The sequence below is a fragment of the Echinops telfairi genome, unplaced genomic scaffold (genome assembly GCF_000313985.2).
Source record: "Echinops telfairi isolate 266 unplaced genomic scaffold, ASM31398v2 ScPeMD7_44;HRSCAF=162, whole genome shotgun sequence".
Taxonomy (NCBI): Eukaryota; Metazoa; Chordata; class Mammalia; order Afrosoricida; family Tenrecidae; genus Echinops; species Echinops telfairi.
In genome coordinates this window covers 14,216,841-14,239,673 of record NW_022103942.1, presented here as the reverse complement: position 1 = coordinate 14,239,673, position 22,833 = coordinate 14,216,841, and positions in this window count along the sequence as shown.

The window sequence follows — 22,833 nt, the reverse complement described above, 5'->3', positions numbered from 1 at the left end:
CCAATGGTCTCAAATGCTTTTGAAAATTGTACAATGAATCAGGAAAATCTAAGAAGAGCTTAATGCTTTTGAATCATAATAATAGTAAAGAATATTAGATATACCATGGGCTACTTGAGGAACAAACACATCTGTGTTGGAAAAAGTACAGCTACATACAGCCAGTCTAAAGTCAGGATCTTCTTTATATGCAAGGATGGAGAGATTTCACCACCTGTACTTTGGGTATATTATGAGGATAGATTAGCATATGGAGTACAACTTTCTTGGTAAAACAGAAGGTCAGCCAAAAAGGAGTCTTCAATGAAATGTGGCTACAACAGTAGGCTCAAGTGTAGCAATGATTGTGAGAAGGGCACATGGCAGGGCACAATTCCTGTTATACAGAGGATAGTTATGAGCTGGAACTGACTTGAAGGCACTTAACCACACCAATCTGAAAATTTTGCTTTGCCAAGTACATTTTAAATATATGTAAATAATATGATGATTTTGAACATGTGAGGTTCTAAGTATCAATGTAGTAAGGTGATTAACCAGGTAAAGACATAGTCCATTACTAAATGATTAAACATGTCCAGTTCCTTCTCCCTCCCTATTTTTGCCTTTGCCTTCCCCCGAGTTAATATGTATTATCCCTCTACTAACATTTTATTCTCCTTCCCTTCCTGCCTCTGGTAACCACTAATCAATGCTTCTTTTAGTGTGAAAATCTTTTTCTTGATAAGTTAATAATATTTGTATCAAACAATAAAAGCCTTTGATTGATTAATTTTACTTAGCATATGTCCTCATGTTCATCCATGTTAGGTGTTTGGCTGATTCGGTTTTAATCTTTAACCTTGGATTGTATTGCATTACACATATGTACATTAGTGTAAAACAATGAAATGCAAGAAAACTTAGTCTAGAATGGCCTACTTTGTTTTTCATTCTGATAGAACAATTAAATCATAATGTACAACTAAATCCCCATTTATATATATAGTTTTCTTAATACAATTTATAAGCATGTACCCTTTGTTTTACCTTCTAAACAATTCATCATATGGTTTACTGATATATGTATCTTTGTGTAAATTTTCAATGATCGAGGATTGGGTCAGTGAATGATTAAGAATATACAAGCTAAAACATTAAATTAAATTCAATTAAATGAGGAATAGAAATAATTTCCAAGTACCTAATAAGTATTCAGTTCAAAAAAGTAGCTTGATAGGCTAGCAATGCTGGCCGTTTTATTCACTATGTGACTCTGCATGTATGCCAAGGAAACTACTTTGTTCTTCACTATGGAAAAACATAACCAAGATAAATGATATTTTGTTGTTGATTTGTTAGTACTACTTAATAATCCCCCAAAGAAAAGATGCATTCAATAATCTTATTAGAAATTACACCATGTCCTAATTAATTACCAAATTAATTTGACACTGTTACTATAAAGCAAGGGACTCTATTATATTTTCTTTTCTAATGAAGAAAAATCAGGCTGGTAAAACCTTTTCCCCATATAGCAGAAGAGTTTAAATCTAATTGAAAAACTGTGGCTTTTAATTCTTTAAAAGTTGTTGAAGGAAAAAAATCATTTATCATAGCTGCCTGTGGAAAAGGGGAATTCTGATATCAATTTTACTTGTTTCCAAGAACCTGGATTTTATAAGAGTAATCACCTTTTATCACTCAACTCCTTTTCCCCCCATAGTTCATACATGACAGAAAACAAGTTCTGTCAAAAATACACTTATTTTGTCTCCTTAGGGTATCTGGAGCGGGCGCGGGTGGGGGGAGACCATTCAAAATAATGGCGTTTGAAGGGGATATTCTGGGCCAGTTAAATTCAGTGCAGAGAGGTCAACTCAAAAGGTTAAGGTAATTGTTTCTAAGAATTCCAAGGGGGCAATTTTGACAGAAGTTTTAATAGTAAACAGAATGGTCATAGGGAATTATGAAAAATGCTAAGAAATTGAAAACTGCATAGGTGAGAAAAAGGTCAATAACTTTGCGTTGGGTTTTTTTTTTTCTTTCTTTCAATAATGGAAATGTACCGGCTACTTCCTCAAGGGTACCAAGGGCTATAAGAATTTCACTGGGAAACTTTCCACCACCCAGTCTATAATCCCGTTCTTGCCCTTTCACACTTCTTTTAGTTCCCCAAATTCAAAGAACATTTAAAGGAACTCAATTTTATTTTCTCAAGGATGCCCAAACTACCATTCTGATATGGTTTAAATCAAAGGATGCAAAACTTTTCAGGGAAGGATTAGAAATATGGAGACAAAGCCTTGAGATGTGTATAAACCTACAAACAGGACATACCAAGAAATAATACCTTCACATTTCAAAAAAATTTCATTTAATTTGAAAGTTTACAGAGAATATCCATAAACTATATGTAAACTTTATATATGCAAACTTCTTAGTCATAACCAAACACCTTGAAGGATGTCTTAGCACCATATTTTCAGTGAACATCAAGTTCCATAAAACTCATATGCCCATACTCCCTTCAGCAGCACATATTTTAAAACTTATAAGCCACTATTCAACATGCAACTATTGGACTCTCCCCATCTTGAGCAAAGAAGAGCGACAACATCAAGGATGCCTGGAAACAAGTAGCCCAAAGACTAGTGGACCTTTTGAAGCTCAGCCGCCTTGACTCCATGTACAAAAGAACAACATGGTGCCACACTACCATTACTGACCACTTTGGAAAGCATAATAATATAGGATCCTGGATAAAGTGAAGAATAATGTGGAACACAACTAAAAATCATATAAAAGACCTGGAACTGAACTTGCCTCCATAGCTCAACTGTCAGCCAAACAATAGATCTGAGAGGCTTCTTAAACATATTTCCACTCAGAATTCCTTTTCCCCTGAGAAATTTGCAATATGGGCAAGCCTTTCCAGAAATATGCATTTGATTTTGAATTAATTTTTAGTCCTTGCACATTCAGAAAGCTTTTACGGGTAGCCAGATTTATCCCAACCTCCACACTGAGTTGTAGGACCCTATATATAGTTCTCACCCACAGTTAAATATGTTTTATGTTAGATGAACAATAACACCAGGGAGGTAAGCACTTCTTAGAATAATTCACAATACAAGATCTAAGGCACAGCATTTGCTCAAGGATAAAGCACAGAAGGCAGGCATGGATAGGAACGAAGGGGAACTAGAAATGGTAAACACCAGAAGGATGAGGGGCGAGTGCTGTTATATTATGGGTACTAGAATCTATGTCACAAAACAAAATGTGGAGGCGTAGGTGAACAGAAACTTCCGTACCTTTTCACTTCTATCCGTGGTTAGTGGAACTTTAGCAAACAACATATTATTTCATTTTTTTTGTTTTAACTTGGGAAATACGTAGATTATAGGCGATTGGTTTTGTGATATTATAGGTTAGAGGTCCTTAATCATAGATAATACTTAGTAGACTTTGATAGAACTATGATGTTTTAAATATCACTGCTTAACTTTTGCTATATCTAAAAGACTATATACTTTGCTATATCTAAAAGACTATGTAGTCAAGAGATAGTTGGACAAGATTTCAATGTTATTATAAATTGTTAAAGTTCATTCAACATTTGTTCATTTTGTGGATTCAATTAAGTCCATGTTAGTTAAGATTTTATTCTGTCCATTATTTGGTATTGTAAATCTGTCTTGACCGAACTACACCCAGAATGCTCCTTAGAATCAAGGATGGCCGTACTTTATCTCATATAATTTGGACATATTAGTAGTAGAGACTGGTCCCTGTAAAAGTACATCATGCTTGGTTAAGTAGTGTGTCATATAATAAAAGGAAGACCATTGGTTAAATGTATTTACATAGGAGCTGCAACAATGGACCCATAAATAATAATTGTGAGGTGCTTGCAGGGGTGGACAGTATTCCTTTCTGTTGCAAGAGACCTGAGGCATATAACAAGAGCAACACACACACACACACACACACACACACACACAAACGTACCCCCCAAAAAAAACTGGATTTAATTTTTTTTCAAAACAAACTAATCACTTTCAAAGTACTTTCCATTAAACTTGATACTTTTGTCAAATCTGTGATTCCATTCTTGGAAACATTTTCAAAATCATCTGTTTGGATGCCTCACAGCACCTCCCTCATTTTTTTCTTCACTTCTACCTGGTGATATAGCTGTCCTTTCAGGTCCTTCTGCATTCATGGAAACAAAAAGGTAGCATGGAGCGAGGTCAGGTGAGTAAGGTGCCAGGGGTAAGAGAGTCATGCTGTTTTGTTACCAAAAACTGGTACACTGAGATGGCTCTGTGAGCATGTGTGCTATCATGGTGTCAAAACCAGTGTCCCCTCTGCCAAAAATCAGGCCTTTTTCATAGCATATGGTTGTGCAATCTTTTCAGAACCTCTAAATAGAAAATTTGATTAACAGTCTGACCTGGTAGAACGAATTCCAAATGCTCTATTCCCCTCGCATTAAAAAAAAACAAAAACAAATGTGCATCATCTTGATATTTGATTTCACTTGAGGAGCTTTTTGGGGGCAAGGTGGCCATGGAGTCTTCTACTGGCTTGATTAATAGTTGCTTTCTGCATTATCAGAATAGCACCATGTCCCATCACCACGAATGTCCTTAGAAAAAAGTCTGGTTCACTTCGGAGCTGTTCTTTCAAAGCACGGCATGTTTCCAATCAATGCTCTTTTTCCTGGTCAATCAGAACCCAAGGCACCAATTTCACAAGGACCCTTCTCATTCCCAAATCTATCATTAAATTTCTCTGAACCAAGCTCCAAGATACACCAGATACCTTTCTCATCTCTTCCGTGGTCTGCTGTCGGGCTCCAAACACAAGTGAACAAATTTTGTGGATATTTTTGTCTGTTTGGGAAGTTGACAGCCTTCCAGGAGGAGGTTTGTTATCAATCAACATTTCACCTTTTTGAAATGAGAAAACCACTCATACACTTGAGATTTTCCCATAGTGCTGTCCTTGTATGCTGGGTTCAACATCACAACCATTTCTGCGACATTTTTCCCAGCAGGAAACAAAATTTCACAGCCGTAAGCTGTTATCTTAAATCAGCCATCACAAAAAAATGAGGTTTGAGTGAAACTGCTTTTATGAAAAAATTCACTGTGACCAGAGGGAACCATCCCAGGCGTCACCATTGGGTACATTATCTCAGGTTTCAGGATAGCCATGAAAAACAATTGTTGATTATGAGCAAGCAAGCAGAACAAAAAACTTGTTTAAGTTTTAGGCCACTCTTACGATGTCTTTGTTTACTAATTAGATATTGGGGCCTTCATATCTAATCTTTGCCAATCAGGCAAATAATACAATATACTCAGAGTGATCTAGCCCTTCCAGGTGACATCTGCATCCATCCTGTTTGCCTCTGAGATAGTTAATGAGTTATAAAATTTCCATAGAGACTGCATTAAATAACAAGTTAAATGCATTAAGTAAAGTAACTTGAACTATAGCAACCGCTTATCTGTTCTTCTTTTTTATAATTGTGTAATTTCATTCAGTGTGTAGCAATTTGAGGTTGAAATTTTCATTCCATATAATTCCTTGGAAATTCATTCGTTATGTGTCGCAATTATCCATTATTTATTTCAAAGTAATTTTCCATTGTATCGATGCTCCACAGTTTGTTTAACCATTTATCTTTTGAAGGAAATTTACACATTTTACTATTACTGTGAAGCTTCTTTGAACATTTATGTGCAGGGTTTTATATAAATAGGTTTTAATTCCCCAGTGATAAATGTCTAAAAGTGTAATTACTAGCCTGTATTGTGATTTTATACTTAGCTTTATAAGAAATTGTCAATTTTTTCTAATGTGCCTGTACCATTTTAAAACCTATCAGAAATGCATCCGTTTTTGTACAACTTCGGCATTTGATACTGAAGTTGTATTACCTATTTTGATAAGCTTTTAGTAATTAGTCATTGTGTTTTAATATGCATTTCCCTAATGGCTACTCACCTTTTTAACGTGTCTACTTGCTGTCCATACATCATTTTTGTGAAATGATTTTTTACACCTTTTACCAATTTTCTCAAAAGGGTTTCTTAAACTATGCCATTCTGAGTTCTTAATATATCTTAGATATTAGTCCTTTGTCAGATATGTGAATTTCAAATACTTCCAATCAATCTTTAGCTTGTCTTTTCATCCTCCTCACTTCATCTTCTACAGAATATAGCATTTACATTTGACGAAGCTGAAGTCAACATATATATTTTTCCTTTATTAATTGTGCTTTCTACATCAAATCTAAGAATAATTTTTCTAGTTGTAAATGCCAATATATCCACCTAGTATTTATTTTAAAATGCTAAATTGGTTTTATTGGAATATAATTAAAATAGAACTGTGCATGTTTGAAGTGTACACGCTAAAAAATTTTGCCATGTGTATATATCTGTGGTGATACCTACACTAAAACCAAGATAAAGACCATAACTACCATTCAACAAAGTTTTATAATGTTCTTAGAAAATATTTCCCTCCTTTCCTCACATTTAAAATAAGCATTGATATTCTTTTCTTAGCTCATATTTTCTAAAACTTTGTATAAATGATTCATAACATTTGTATTATTTATTATTATCTTGCCTTTTTCACTCCCCTCAATTATTTTGAGATTCCCCCATGTATATGTCTTCATCTATTGGTGGGTAGTTAGGTTTTCATCTTAAATGTGTGGTTATTATAAATTAAGCTGCAATGCATATTTGTGATAATTATTATTTTGTGAGTGCATGCTTTCAGTTCCCTAAGATAATATCTAGTAGTTGAATGAGGAGGCATACATAGGTTGATAAATATTTAACAAATTTCTCATTGTCTTTTAAAAATCAAATTCATTGCCGTCAATTCTATTCTGATTTATTGAGACCCTAAAGAACAGGGTAGAACTGTCTGTGAGTTTCAGAAAGTGTAACATTTTCTGGGTGTGGAAAATTCCATATTTCTGCTGAGGAGCAGCTGGAATGTTTCAAACTGCGGACCTTGAGGATCACAGCCCAACTCATGACCACTATGCCACTAGACTTCAGGCTTTTAAAAAGTGATAAAAAATATAGCACACATAACATCAGTTTATGAGCATTCTAATTTATTTACATATTTGCCATTATTGGTATGATAATTTTTCAGTTTCAGACATTCTAATGGGTATATGTTTAATTTTTATATCTAATGACTAATGATGCTGTCTCACACAAGCATTGGCCTGCTAAGCTCAAGGTCAGTGGTTCAAAAGTACAGCAGGAGAACTTTCAGGCTGTCTGCTCCCAGAGTTACAATCTTGGAAACACACAGATGCATTTCTAACCTTTCCTAGTGGGTCACTATGAGTTGGAATCAACTTGATGGCAGTGGCCTGATGACTAATCATATTGAAAAGATCTTCATATCCCCATTAAAAAAGACAGTGAAGTGCCATTTTTATTTTTCCTGGATTTTTGTAGTAGTCTAATACACAAAATACAAATTTTCTATCTTAATCGTTTTTAAATTTTCAATTAAGTGACATTTGGGATATTCAGAAGGGTGTGCAACCATCTCCACAATCTACATTCAGAATATTTTTATCAATTTAACAGAAGACTTATGACTGTCAATCAAAGCAAAAAAACAAACCCACGTACACTGAGTCTATACCAACCTATAATGACCCTATAGGCAGAATTTAACTGCACATTAGGATTCTAAGACTAAATATGTACAGAAGAGACAGCCTTATCATTTTCCTGTTGAGCAGCTGGTGAGTTTGCACTCCCAACCTTGTGGTTGGAAGCTCAACACTGAACCCACTGTGTCACCAGGTGTACATATACCCATTCAATGGTGCTACTGTTGTTAGATGCTGCTATTAGTCCTGAACCACCCTCACAATTATCGCTATATTTGAACAAATTGATGCAGCCACTGCACCAATGGACATTAATCTCATTTAGGATCGTCCTCTTTTTGCTGCGTTTGTACTTTACCAACAATGATGGCTTTTTCCAGGGACTGGTCTGTACTGATAACATAAGCGAAGTATGTGAGATAAGGTCTCACCATACTCGCTTCTAAAAAACTTTCTAGTTAAAGTCTTATGCAGTAGATTTTCCCAAAGGAATATATCATTTAATTTTCTTGATGTTGCTTCCATTAATGTTGATTGTAGATACCAGTAAAATGAAACTCTTCACAACTGCATTCTTTCACTATTTATTATGAAGATGTTTGTTGGTCCTGTGGTGACCATTTTTGTTTTCCATACATTGAGTTTGCTTTGCTTTCAGCAAGCAAAGTTATGGTATCTGAACATCTTTCTCCAATTGTGATACCGTGCTCAAGTGTGTCTAGTCTCCTTTTTTATATTATTTGCTCAGCAGACAGACTGAATAAGTATCAATTTCAGTGGCATTAGCAAAATAGTGTAGCAGGCAATTTAAAATACCTGTATCCCCATATAAATGTAAAAAATTGGCAGCATTGCTTGAAAACATTGTGAAATGATTGACAACCTCTCAGGCCTCTAGGGTAAAACATTATTATTGACATATACGGGGACAACCCAAAACAAGGATGGAAAAGCTAAGGACAGAGGTTCTTTGTTAAATCAAAGCATTAAAAGACACTCAGTTATACTGAAGTATTCAGAAAAACAGCCAGATACCAAAGACAGGAAATAAGCTCATGAAATACATGGAAAGACCCTTACCACCACCAATGGTTAATATATAACCTTAAAGCAAAACAGAAAGTGAAGGATGACAAATAGCTGTAATCGGACTTTCTCCATGTTAAAGGAATGCTCCAAAAAGATTGAGAGAGGTTTTGTTGCTTCTACATTTTGTTTTTTAAACTTCTGTCATTTAAGTAATCTTAGTCACAACACTGGCTGAACACACGATAAGCCTTCATAAGTGAAAAACAGAAAAGTCTTGGGAAGATGATCTGATCCTCTGAGCTTCATGGTCTATATTGAAATGTTTAGCTTTAAAAAAGCAGATGAAAGAACAGGAAAACTTTTTCCATGCTAAGGAAATATGTAAATATATAAATAAATAAAGTTTTTCTTTGACAAAGAACAAATCTTAAAGCATCCAGAGAGAGATCCAACAACTAGAACAAAGGCAACAAAATAAACCTTTCAACAAGAAAATAATCAAAGCTCAGAGCAGAAATAAATGAACTGGAAAACAGAATAACAATAGAAAAGATAAAGAAGTCAAAAGGCTGGTTCTTTGAAAGGATTAACAATGGAAAAAGAAAAGGAGGTGCAAATATATAGAACTACAGATGAAAAATGACATCACAGCAGAGCCCAATGAAACAAAAAGAATAATAAAAACACTCCTGCAAAAGACTGTACTCCAGCAAATGTCATAACCTAGAAGAAAAGGACCAATACATAGAAATACACTCTCAACTCAAACTGATGCAGATGGATGTAGAAAATCTCAACAGACCCATAACAAAAGAAGAAATAGAGAAGGTCACCATGAAGCCTCCAACCAAGAAAAGCCCAGGAACAAATGGCTTCACGGAGAACTCTACTAAGGGTTGAGGGGAAAGCTGTCACCAATACTACACAGACTATTCGAAAATATAGAAAAGAGCAGCAAACTGTGAAACTCATTCCAAAACCAGGCAGAGACAGAAAACTACATACAGATTTCCCTTATAAACATTGATCCAAAAAGCCGCAATAATATTCTGGCCAATAGAATCCAACAGCATATATAAAAAAAAATCATCATGGACAAGTGGATACCAGGGATGCAACGGTGGTTCAACATTAGAAAAACCAATGCAATTCACCACTTAAACAAGACTAAAAAACAAAAACCACTTGTCCATATCAATCAATACAGAAAAGGCACTTGGCAATATCCAACAACCATATTTGTTTTAAAAAAAAACAACACCCAACAAATAGGAATAGAAGGAGGAATCATCATAATAAATGCCCAAAACAAAAATCAGTGGCCATGATCATGCTCAATAGCGAAAAACTGAAAGCGTTTTCCCTAAGAACAAGAATCACACACGGATGCCACAGCACAATTCTTATTGAACATTGTGACATAAATCTTAGTCAGAAGCATTAGACAACAGAAAGAATTCAATGGAATAAAATTGGACAAAGATGAAGTCAAATTCTTGCTGTTTGTAGATGATATAATTTTATATTTATTTTTATATCCCCTGAAGACTCCACAAAAAGATTGTTGGAAATAATTGAGGGATTTGGTAAAGTAGCAGGATACAAGTGTAACACCAGAAATCAATTGGATTTCTATATACCAGCTAACAGAACTCTGAAAAAGACATCAAGAAACAATACCATTTACAATAGCTGCATAAAAGATTAAATGTTTAGAAATAAACCTAAGCAGAGAAACAAAACACCTGCATAAAGAAAACTACAGAAAACTATTAGAAAAACAAAACAAAAGAATGAAACACAAATGGAAGAAAAACCTGTGCTCACGAAAATACTTATTATTGTGAAAATAGCACTATCTAAAGCAAGCCATAAATACAATGCAATGCTTATCCAAATCCCAACTTTATTCTTTAAATAAATGGAATATTAATTAGTAATTTGATAAGGAAAATGATGAAGCCTAGAATAAGCAAACAACTCCTTAATAATAAGAACAGTATAAAAGGACTTGAACTACCCTACCTCAAAACTTATTACATAGCGTCAGTAGTCAAAACAACCTGTTATTGACACAACGATAGATACATAGATTTATAGAACAAAATAGAAACCCTAAAAGTGAACACATTGAGGCAAAACATAGGGAACTGATTTTTTACAAAGAATGAAAACATTGAAAGGGAAAAGGACAGCCTCTTCCACTCACATGCTGGAAAAATTGGCTCTCCATCTGAAAAAGAATGTAAAGGAACCCATTCTTCACCCCCTTGCAAAAAGGAACCCAAGATTGATTAAAGACATAAATGTAAAGCCAAGTCTATAAGAATAATCAGTAAGAAAACTGCGACAATCTTAAAGGCCTTAGTGTAGGGAATATGCAGACTACCACATATAATAAAGTAAGCACAACAATAAAGCAAACAAAATAGATGATGATTGGGTCCTAGTATAAATAAAACACTTACGTACATCAAAACACTTCATCAAAAGGATAAAACGAGAGCCCATGAATTCGGAAAAATGCATTTAGAAATTACAAAATGGATAAGAGACTGATTACCAAAATCTATAGAATTCTGCCACCCTCACATTTTTCAGGATGGTGCGGGACCATTTAGTGATTTCTTCTGTTGTTATGGTGGGTCGGAGCTGACTTAATGGCATCTAACAACAACAACAACAACAACAGAGAATTTTGCAAAGCCTCAATAAAGAAAAACAAATGATCCACTTAAAAAGTGAGCAAAAGACATGAACAGAGAATTCATCAAAAATGACACTCAAATAGCTAACAAACGCATGAAAAAATGCTTACCATCACTAGCCAATGAGGAAATGCAAATCAAAACAACCTTACCCACAATAATAATCCAGTTAAAAAAAAACCAGAAAGCAGCAAATGTTGGAGAGGGTGTGAAGAGATTGGAACCCTGATACTCTACTGGTAGCCTTGTAAATATGTAAAACCATTGTGGAAATCTGTATGACACCACTTAAAGCAACTGGGAGTAGAAATTCTGTTTTTGTTGTTAGGTGCTATTCAGTCAGTTCCAACTCTAGCAACTCTATATACAACAGAACAGAACACCACCCAATCTTGTGCCATCTTTACAGTTTTTCTTTTGCTTGAGCCCATTGATGTAGCCACTGTGTCAATCCATCTTGTTGACGGTATCCTCTTTTTGCTGCCGCTTCACTTTACCAAGCATTATGTTCTTCTCTTGGGACTAATCTCTTCTGATAACATATCCAAAAACATGGGGCACAGTCTCACCATCCTTACCTGTAAGGAGCATTCTGGTTGTACTTCTTCCAACACAGATATGATTGTTCTTTTGCAAATTTTCCTTTGCCAACACCATCTGTTGATGCTTGTTACCTTTCACTAATCACATCTATTTACAGTATCTATTTATTGTGTAATGCTTCTTAGAAAAGAAGCATTATGCAACTAATTAAAATGTATAAATTAGTGTAAGAAAAAAATCAAATAAACCAATTCTCCTTGGGTCTTCCTTATTCAATGTCCAACTTTCATATGCAGATGAGGTGATTGAAAATATTATAGCCACGGTCAGATATACTTAGCCTGAAAGTAACATCTTTGCTTTCCATTACTTTAAAAAGGTCTTGTGCAGAATATTTACCCAATGCAATGTGTCATTTGATATCTTGAAGGCTACTTACATGCTCATTGATTACTGATCCAAGCAAGATGAAATCCTTGAAGACTTCATTAATTTCTCCATTTTTCATGATGTCTGTTCTTATTCTGGAAGTTCTCTGAAATCTGTTCACTTTGGATTATCCAGCTGCCATTTGAAAAACAAGTGACATAACCTTCAGCATCACAACACACAAGCCACAATATGACAAATCAACATACAAGTTGTGGAGAAATCCCACACCACTCAGTAATAACTCTTCTGAGCATATACCCCCCAAAAGTATATGCTCAGCTATGTTCATTGCAGCAAAGTTCACAACAGCAAGAACCTTGAAAAATTCCAAGTACCCATCAGTAGAATAATGGATAAAGAAACTCTGATATATACACATCATTGGATATTATGCCTTCCTCAAAAAAGAGTGATGCAACAATGTACCACCTCACAAGGGTCCTTAAAACCATACTGGATGTAATTAGTGACTCACAAAAGGAAAAGTACTTCAGAACACCACTGCTATAAGAATAAACACCAAGACAAAGGAAAGCCTCTGTTCTCAGTTAACCTAACCTTCTTAATCCAATCTCCCAACATTAAGGTAGATTGCCTGTATGATGCTCATGAGCCATATATCACTCATTTATTCGTACATCTTAAAAACCACTTCAATTGGGGAGGCCTCCCCTCAGCTAGGTCACTTTCCAATGGTGGGGGTGAGAGAAAAGACTAATCAGTTCCTCCTTTAAAGCATTGTTCTAGAGCAGCAGTTCTCAAGCCCTGGGTTGTGACCCCTTTGGGGGTCGAATGACCCTTTCACAGGGGTCGCCTATGACCATCGGAAAACATAAATATTTAGCAATATATATTTACGTATTGTTTTGTGCTAAATCACTATGCTTTAATTATGGTTATGTTTAATTTGTAACAATGAAAATACTTCCTGCATATCAGATATTTACATTATGATTCATAACAGTAGCAAAATTACAGTTATGAAGTAGCAATGAATATAATTTTATGGTTGGGGTCACCACAACATGAGGAACTGTATTAAAAGGTCGCAGCATCAGGAAGGTTGAGAACCACTGATTTAGAGTGACTCCAAATCAACCAACACTCCTACAATAGTGATTGATGTACCTTACTGGAAATGGAAGTCAAGACGTGGGCATGTTTGTCTAAGAGAAGATGATAACTCTTCTGTTAGTGGGTAAGCCAGTTGGGACAGTCTGCCACTGGAGAAAATGCTCATTATTAACTATATAGACCTCCAATGGGAGAATAAGTCTGGTATTATGTTCCCAATTGAGCACCTTTTTCTTAGTTTTTAGTCACCTGTTTGTTGTCCAGTTTGGATACTGTGGGCACAACCAGAATTTTAGTCTCTGTCCCTTAAATTGAACAAGATCCTTCATAGGCCATAATAGAGGGATCTGATTTGGAACTCCCTCTAAGTGTAGCAGATTAAAGTAACTGAAATATTCCCTTAGTCTTAAGGCTGAAGTGCACTACTGTGAGGAGAAACAGATTACTTCTCTTCCTAGATTATGCATTTTGGATTTTGATTCAAACCCTGTTTTGAATGTGTCCTGTAAGTGGCAACTCTATACTACCACATACTTGCTATTTTCAAGTGCTCTTTTCTTTTGTACGACATGTTTAGGTCTAGCAGAGATAGGTCTAACTTTGAGAATGATTGTAATTGAAAGTTTCACCCAGTCTCCAACCCTCATTGTTTGTGTGAATGTTGTCCAGTCACCTAAGTTGTAAATCTGTACAAACCAACAATCCATGTGTTTTGATCTAAAAAAAGAATTGCCATATATACGTTTACTCTCCTTTTTCAACAGTGTTTTTTTTTTTAATAATCATTTTATTAGGGGCTCATACAACTCATCACAATCTGTACATACATCATCTGTGTCCAGCACTTTAATACTTATGTTGACTTCATCATTCTTATGACACCCACTTTCCATTTTTCCCTCTCCCTCCCCACTCCCCCGGAACCCCCGATAATTTATCATTTATTATTATGTTATCATATCTTATCCATCCCATGTCTCCCTCACCCACTTCTCCGCTGTCCGTCCCCCAGGGAGGAGGCCACATGTAGACCTTGTCCTCTGTTCCCCCTTTCTCCCTCTCCTTCCCTCCACCCTCCCGCCATTGCCACTCTCTCCACTGGTCCTGGGGGCATTCATCTGTCCTGGGTTCACTGTATTTCCAGTTCCTATCTGTGCCAGTGCACCTCCTCCAGTCCAGCCGGATATGTAAGGTAGAATTGGGATCATGGTAGTGGGGTGGAGGAAGCATTTAAGAAGCAGAGGAAAATTGCATATTTCATCGTTACTACACTGCACTCCGATTTGCTCCTCACCTCCCCGCAGCCCTTCTGCAACCCCCGGATGGGCCCTGGGTCCCCACTCTGCACTCCCCCTCATTCACAATGTTATGATTTTTTTTTTTTGTCTTTGATGCCTGATAGCTGAACCTTTCGCCACCTTGTCATCTTACAGGCTGGTGTGCTTCTTCCAAGTGGGCTTTGTTGTTTTTCAGTTAGGTGGCCCCTTGTTTATCTTCCAGCCTGTGGTGCCCCAGATTCTGTGTAATTTGACAGCTTGGCACCATCAGCTTTCTTCACCACATTTGCTTATGTACCCACTTTGTCTTCAGCATTCGTGTTGGGGTAGGCTGGTGTGCTTCTTCCTTGTGGGTTTTGTTGTTTCTTAGCTAGATGGCCATCTGTTTGTCTTCAAGCCTGTAAGACCCCAGATGCTGTATCATTTGATAGTCAGACACCATCTGCTTTCTTCCCCACTTTTGCTAATGCACCCCCTATGTCCTCAGCGATGGAGTAGGGGTAGGCTGGTGTGCTTCTTCCATGTGCGTTTTGTTGTCTCAGCTAGATGGTGCTTGTTTATCTTCAGGTCTTTAAGGCTTCAGGTGCTAAGTCTTTTGGTAGCTGAGCACCATCAGCTTTCTTCACCACACTTGCTTGTGCACCCATTGTCTTCGGTGACTTCAGGTGTTATATCTTTGGTAGCCAAGCATCATCCACTTTCTTCACCACATTTTCTTGTGCACCCATTGTCTTCAGCGATCATGTCAGGTAGGTGGGCATCTCAGACAGCCAAATTGTTGGAACAAAGTGTTCTTGTCTACAGTGTTTTAAGTTATATAACAATTGACTAAATTAATACAATCATGCAATCCATACTATCAATCAAATGTTCCCAAATAAAATGATAATGGTGCCCCTAAGGGGCCAAGGGCATATATAAACCATATATACATGAATGAATTTTAAACTCACATTTACTTTTAGCCATAATATAAGAAAATTTAGTTCTCATGATGTGGCCCTGTTTGACACTTGCCCTCATTAAGATATGGGTCCTATCGTGGAGTGTGGTGAAGAAAACAGGTAGTGTCTGTCTATCAGAAAAATAGCATCTGGGGTCTCAAAGACTTCTCTTGAAACAAGCAACCATCTAGGCATGGTGTCAGCTAAGTCTACATGGAAGAAGCACACCAGACTACGTGATCCAAGGATTGTAAGTATAAAATCTAAATTTGGGGGCAAGGAAGTTTTATGAACTTAAATCCTAAACATCAGATGTTGAAAAAGTCTACAGATGACCATAGAAGTCAACATTCCATTTGGAGGGTCCCCAATGTATTAGGCTCTGGTGAAGCCCCTTTGACTATAGAGCAAGGAGAGGAATGGCCTTGTTTTTAGGCAGAGTGCATTATAAGGTGCATGACTGCAGATATAGTTAGGCTAAATGTGACACCTTGTCATTTGATCTTCCTTTTGATTCATTTTGTATTTTTTCCAGATTTTAATCTTTTATGCTTTCTTTTCATTGAGGCTTTTCTTAATTTTATTCTATTTTTGCCATTAGGTTTTGTCTGATTTGATTTGATGTTTTTCTTTATATGAAATCCAGAATAGGTGTATTAGTCTGGATACTTTGGAGAAACAAGTCCACAACAACTCATGTATAAGAGAGTTTTATGTAAAGAAAATGTGCATCACAAAAACATCCCAACCCAATGCTGCCCAGGCCCACAAGTCCAACATTAACCCAACACCAGTCCACAAAGTCCTCCACCTCACAAAACAGAGGAAATGATGCGGACTGCAGGAGGAAAGCTGAGTCAGTGAACGAATAAGCTTCTCAGCACTAGCAGGGGTCTCCACACAGCTGCTCCAGCACCCAGGGCTGCATCGGGATAGGTCCATGTAGCTTCTCCTTGGGGATGTCTTGTAGGTTATGTGTTTACCCTCGTTGACAGTACAGGTGGTTTTGATTCCCATGGCTGTGTACTAGATTTGGGGGTTAAGGGATGTTGAACCTCCTACTTTGTTCTTCTTTGCAGTAATGCTTTGCTTGTGTCGTGTTTGTTTCCTTTCTAAATAAACTTGGGCTTCACTTTTTTCTGGTTAAAGAATGTTGTTAGAATATGGACTGAGATCTGATTATATCTGTATATCACTTTGGATATTGTTGACACTTATACAAGTGTTAATCTTCCTTTCCATGAACATGATATATTTTTCAATATATGTAAGTCCCATTTGGTCTGTTTTAGTAAGGTTTTGCTGTCAGGTGAGCACTGAACTGTTAACTTGTTAACCTCAGGGTCAGCAATAATTATTTCATGTTTTCAGGAAGCCAATAATTACAGATAAATGTTAACAAATATCCACAATTACAAAACAAACACAATCTTCTAGTCAATTCTGACTCATAGTGACCCTATGGGACAAGATATAACTGTCCCTGTGATTGTCCAAGGAGCAGCTGGTGGATTGGAACTACTGACATTGCAGTTGGCAGACGAACATATCCCCTTTATGCCACCTGGCTTCTCTAGCTATTAGAGAGATGCAAATCAAAACAACAATGAGATACCATCATTAATAACAAAACAAAGCAAATAGAAATGGCAAATGTATTGAACCCTCATATATTGTTTTCGAAACTGTAAAATTGTTCAATCAATGTCAAAAAGCATGGTATAACACTTCCTTAAAGAGATAGAAATAGAAAGACTATATGATACAGCAATTCCACAATTAGGTCTCTATCTTGGAGAAAAAAGAGCCATGACACAAATCGATATATGCACACACATGTTTAACGAAATAATAAAAAGATAAATTTCCTCAATTCCCATCAACAAAGAATGAATAAATAAATTATTATACATACACATAACTAAATATTATGCAACATTAAAGGATAATACTTAATCTTCATAATACTTCATAACATAGTTGGACCTGCTGAGTGAAATTTGTCAATCACAGAAGGGTAAATACTGTTCAAAAAATTAGACCATTATTATAAAGAATGAAGAAAAGATTTCACACAAAAAAGATACATCCATTGATGATTACCAAAAGAAGGAAGAGGAGTATGGGTAAATTACAAAGTAAAGAATAGACTCAAAACTCAATGATTTTGAGTGATTGTAGACGCATAACAATCCTCCAGGATAGAGTACAACTGCCCTTGTGTGTTTCTGAGACTGTAAATCTTTACAGCAGTAGAAAGTATCATCTTTATCCCATGTAGTAGCTGGTGGCTTGGGACTGCTGACCTGCTGACCTGGTAGTTGGAAACCCAATATAGACATATGTTTAATTTGGATGAAAGGAAAGGCAATCTACAATAAGAGCAAGATCGGTAAAATGACAAAGGAAAAGGAAGGCACAAGGAAGTAACAGAAAAATGATATTATATAAAAAATCCTGCTATAAAAATAATCCACAAGTGGATGTGCAGATAAAGAAAAAAAATGATCTGGTATGTGAAGATGACTGTAGTCACAATGTGTGTAGTTTTGACCGTGACTATTTGCATATATGCATTTATCCCTGAATGTAGTAGAGCACACAAGCTGAAAAATCATGGAAACTTCTGAGCCATAAGTATAATCCTTTGAGGGAATAAGCCACTGGGCTTGTAGGTTCAAAACCATAGTCTTATAATACACCAATGTTCATAGAAATAATATAGTGCACAAAGATAATGTTCTATATCCTACCTTTTTTAATAGTGACTGGCATCTTAAAAACTCATTAATGGCTATCTAAGATGCATCTTTGGTCTTTCCCCATCTAGATAAAAGAAGAATGATGGAAATCAGACACATGGAAACAATTAGTCCAGTAGACTACTCGATCATCATGTATCCATGACATTCGCTTTCATATTTTGAGTGCTTTCCAGCCTGAGAGGCTTACCTTCTGGCACTATATCTGACAATACTCTGCTTCTGCTCATTAGGTTTTCAGTAACTGAAAATGTTTCCATGTTATTAATAGAATTTTCAGTGGCTAATTCCTCTGAAGGGGAGAGCCTAATCTGTCTTTGTTGTATGTTTTTAGTCTGGAAGCTTTTCTGATACTGCTGGAATTTTAAATAAAAGTGACATAACATTCAGCATCACACCAACACACAAGCCATCACAACACAACAAACTAATTGGAAAATGGCAGTTTTTCACTACCTAAAACACAAGCAGAGCATTTATTTCAGCTGCTTTCTATAACTCTTGTACATGGACAGGACAAGTGATGGATAATATAGTAATTTTTAGAGCATAGGGTAGAAAAGCATACTTACGCATGGTCCTCTTGAAGAAAATGGTGATTTATCTCTGAGGGGAGAATGTAGAAGTCATGGTGATAAGGATGTGGAGTTTGTGATTTGTGTAGTAGTTTCTGAACACCAATGGGGTGTATATTGTTCAATTTTTAAAAGACCATTTTATAATTTGCATGCCTGATTAATGCTAACAATGAGTAGTGTCATCACATCAGAGGTATTTAGTTACCATTTTATATGAGATTTGTAAAGCTGTGCTTTCTAGTACCAATCATTTTAAGGGCACTGATATTTTTGGGTACTCTTCACAATTTTAAGAGTTAAATAAGGTTATTGACTCATAATATAATTAGAAAATCAGTATGATGAATTTCGTTCTTAGCATTAAAAAATATTTATTGGGGGTTTTTACAGCTCTTATCACAATATATACATATATCCTTTGTGACAAACCCATCTGTACATATGTTGTCGTCAACTTTTTCAAAGCATTTTCTTTCTACATGAGCCCTTGGTATCAGCTCCTCAATTTTTCCTCCCTCCCCCACTCTCCCTCCCCCATGAACCCTTGATATTTTATAAATTGTCCTTTCTAAAAAGTTTATGTTTAACACCGACCACTCTCTCCCTTTACCCACTTTTCTGTTGTCCATCCCCCTGGAAAGGGTCCATACATCAATTGTGATAGATTCCCCCTTACCAACCCCTTCCTTTACCCTCTTAGTATCGCTACTCCCCTTATTAGTCCTGAGGGGTTTATCTATCCTGGATTCCCTGTGTTGTGAGCTCTTATCTGTATCCCATATGTCAATAATCCTGGTCTAGTCAGATTTGTAAGGCACAATTGGGGTCATGATGGGGGGGACATTAAAGAACTACAGGAAGGTTGAATGTTTTGTCAGTGCTATAATGTAGCCTTACTAGCTCATTGGTTCCTTGTGACCCTTCCATAAGGGAATGTCCAATTGACAACTGATGGGCTTTGGGTCTCCACTCTGACTTCCCCTCATTCATATCCATATGATTTTGTTTTGTTAGTGGTCTTTCATGTCCGATATCTGATCCCATCAACACCTCATGATCAAACAGGCTGGTGGGCTTAGTTACTTCTCAGCTAGATGGTCATTTGTTTATCTTCAAGCCTTTAAAACCACAGACACTATATCTTTTGTTAGCCGGGCACCATCAGCTTTTTTCACCATATTTGCTATGCACCCATTTTGTCTTCAGTGATCCTGTCAGGGAAGGTGAGCATCACAGAGTGCCGTGTTAGTAGAACAAAGTGTTCTTGCGTTGAGGGAGTGCTTGACTGGAGGCTCAATGTCCATTTACTGCTGTAATACTTTATAAATAAATAAATAAATATATATATACACACACACATGGATCTATTCCCCTATCATTATATAAAATGTATTTACATATATACATGCCTGTATCTAGACCTCTATAAATGTCCTTTGCCTCCAAGTCCTTTCCTTTATTTTCTTATATTTTCCTCTTGTCCCACTATCATGTCTGTCCTACATTCAGGTTTCAAAAATTCTTCTCAAAACAAGGCCCCCCCCCCCCCCCGCCCCAAGCATCCTACGCCCTCTTTGCCTTAAATTTTAGATCACTTGTTCTTCCCTTGTCCTTAGGTTTGTTGGCACCCCCCTTCCTTTCTCCCAATTCCCCCTCTCCCATGCCTCCCCAACCATCGATCCCATTGTTCTCTCCTCCAGATTGTTCATCCCGCCTATCTTGTTCAGATAGATATGTAGAGACAATAATACATGCAAAACAAAGCAAAGTGAAACATAACAACAAAAGAAAACAAAACAACTAAAAAAAAAAAAAACACCAACAAAAAAAGAAAAGCCCTCAAACAGTTCCAAGTCAGTAAATTGACCTTTATGAGTGTTTCCCAGTTGAGTCTGCTGGGGTGCCATGCCCTTGCCCCAAAGTCCACCTTTGACATTCCTCGGGAACTTCATTTCTTTGCTTCCCCTGCTGCTCCGCTGAACACCCTTAGGGTTTCACCCCAGTGCAGTGGGGTCAGATCGCACACATCTCCCACTATGTCTCCAATCTTGGGGGGCTGTTTTCCCTTTGATGACCTCTGGGTGGAGTTGTTCTATGTGGTGGTCTCTTATTTGTACTTGGTGAGTGTTGTTCTTCTGCCCATAATGGGTCAGATAGGATCTTTTGTAGGGCTTGGTTTCTTTTAATGTAATCTTTGAGTTTTCCTGGACCAGGAAGACTCTCACTTTTCCTTCAACCTTGATAGATAATTTGGCTAGATACAATATTCTTGGGTTTGAGTTATTTACCTTCAACTTTTGGAATATGTTGCTCCACTTTCTCTTTTTCTTCATAGTGTCCACTGATAGGTCTGAGCATATTCTTTTCTGCTTGCCTTTATTTGTGACTGCATGTTTATATGCCTTGGCGACTTCTTCTTGGGATTCAGTCTACCTGGTGTTCTTTTGGGTCCTGAATGACTGCTTGGTTTTCATTCATTAAACTGGGGGAAGTTTTCCTCCAAAGATTCTCTAGCTATTTTTGCTGTTGACTTCTTTGTTGTGTCTTCCTTTAGTAATCTAATTATTCTGATGTTGTTCCTATTTATAGCATCAGGCATAGTTTTCAGGTTTTCTTCAGCTTCTCTGATGATCTCAATTGACTTTTTCCCCATATTTTTAAAATGTTTGCTTGGTTTTCCACTATGTCACTGGTGCAGTTCTCTGCCTCTACATGTCCGTTAGAAACATCTGTGAATATGCTACTGTTTTTTGTTATCTCGTCCCTTAGCTCTTGAATTCCACTTTGGTATATGGCCTTTATATCCTCTATCATTTCATCCATTTTTTCTGTATTACCTCCCTCATATCTTGTATGAGTCTAAGCATAATTCTGAAGATTTCTTTCTGTGGGAGGTCAGTGTCTGGCTCTTCTATAGCTGTCATTATATCTGGGTCATCCTCTGACATTGGATTTTGTTTCTATTTTTTTGTTGAAACTGTTGAAACATCTCTCTGCTTCCTTATCAATTTATTGTAACTAGGTGCCATTTTCCCGGGGGATCACAGTGCCCTGGGCTCTTTCTTTGGGAGGTTGATATTGATGATTCCTATAGCCAACTGCCCTGAGGGCTGTGTTTCATCTTTGCCCCACTGGTGTTTCCATCTCAGCCTAGCCTATCAGGAGTCTGTTGTTTGGAGGACAGGTTTGGTTGCCCTCTCAGTAGTCAGGCTCTGAGGTCTGGCTGTGTCACACTCCAGCAACTCTCACACCTCACAGCCTGAAGGAAAGTACTGGCCTGGGTGCAGGAGCAAGCAGTTTAGGGTGTGAGGATGTGAGGGTGTGGGGGTCCCTTGGTCCCAGCTAGAGGAGGCCAGCGGAGTTTGTTAGAGGCGTGGGAAAAGGAAGAAAGGAAAGTGCTGGTCTTGGAGGAGGGATCCCCCCAAGGGTAGCAGGAGTGCCCTTGCCATTTGAGATATCAAACCATGGCTACACCAGCTGGAGGACTGGGGATGTGGTGGGAGTGGTTGTCCCTTGATCCCTGGCTAGAGGCAGCCAGCTGAGTTTGTTAAAGGGTTGGGGATGCCTGTCAGGGCAGGGAAAAGGAAGGAAAGAAAGTGCTTTTCTTGAAGGAGGGGTCCCATAATATGCAGCAGAAGTGCCCGTGTCACTTGGTATATCAAACCCTGGTTATACCAGCCTCTGCTGGGTATTTGGCACTCAGGAAGCATGGGACACTGTGGCTGGTGGAGGCTTGGTGCTCCACCAGCACACAGCGGCTGTTACCGAACCAGTTCCTATTGGTGCAGGAGAATTAAATGACTGTAACAGGAATTGACCAACAGCTTTAGAA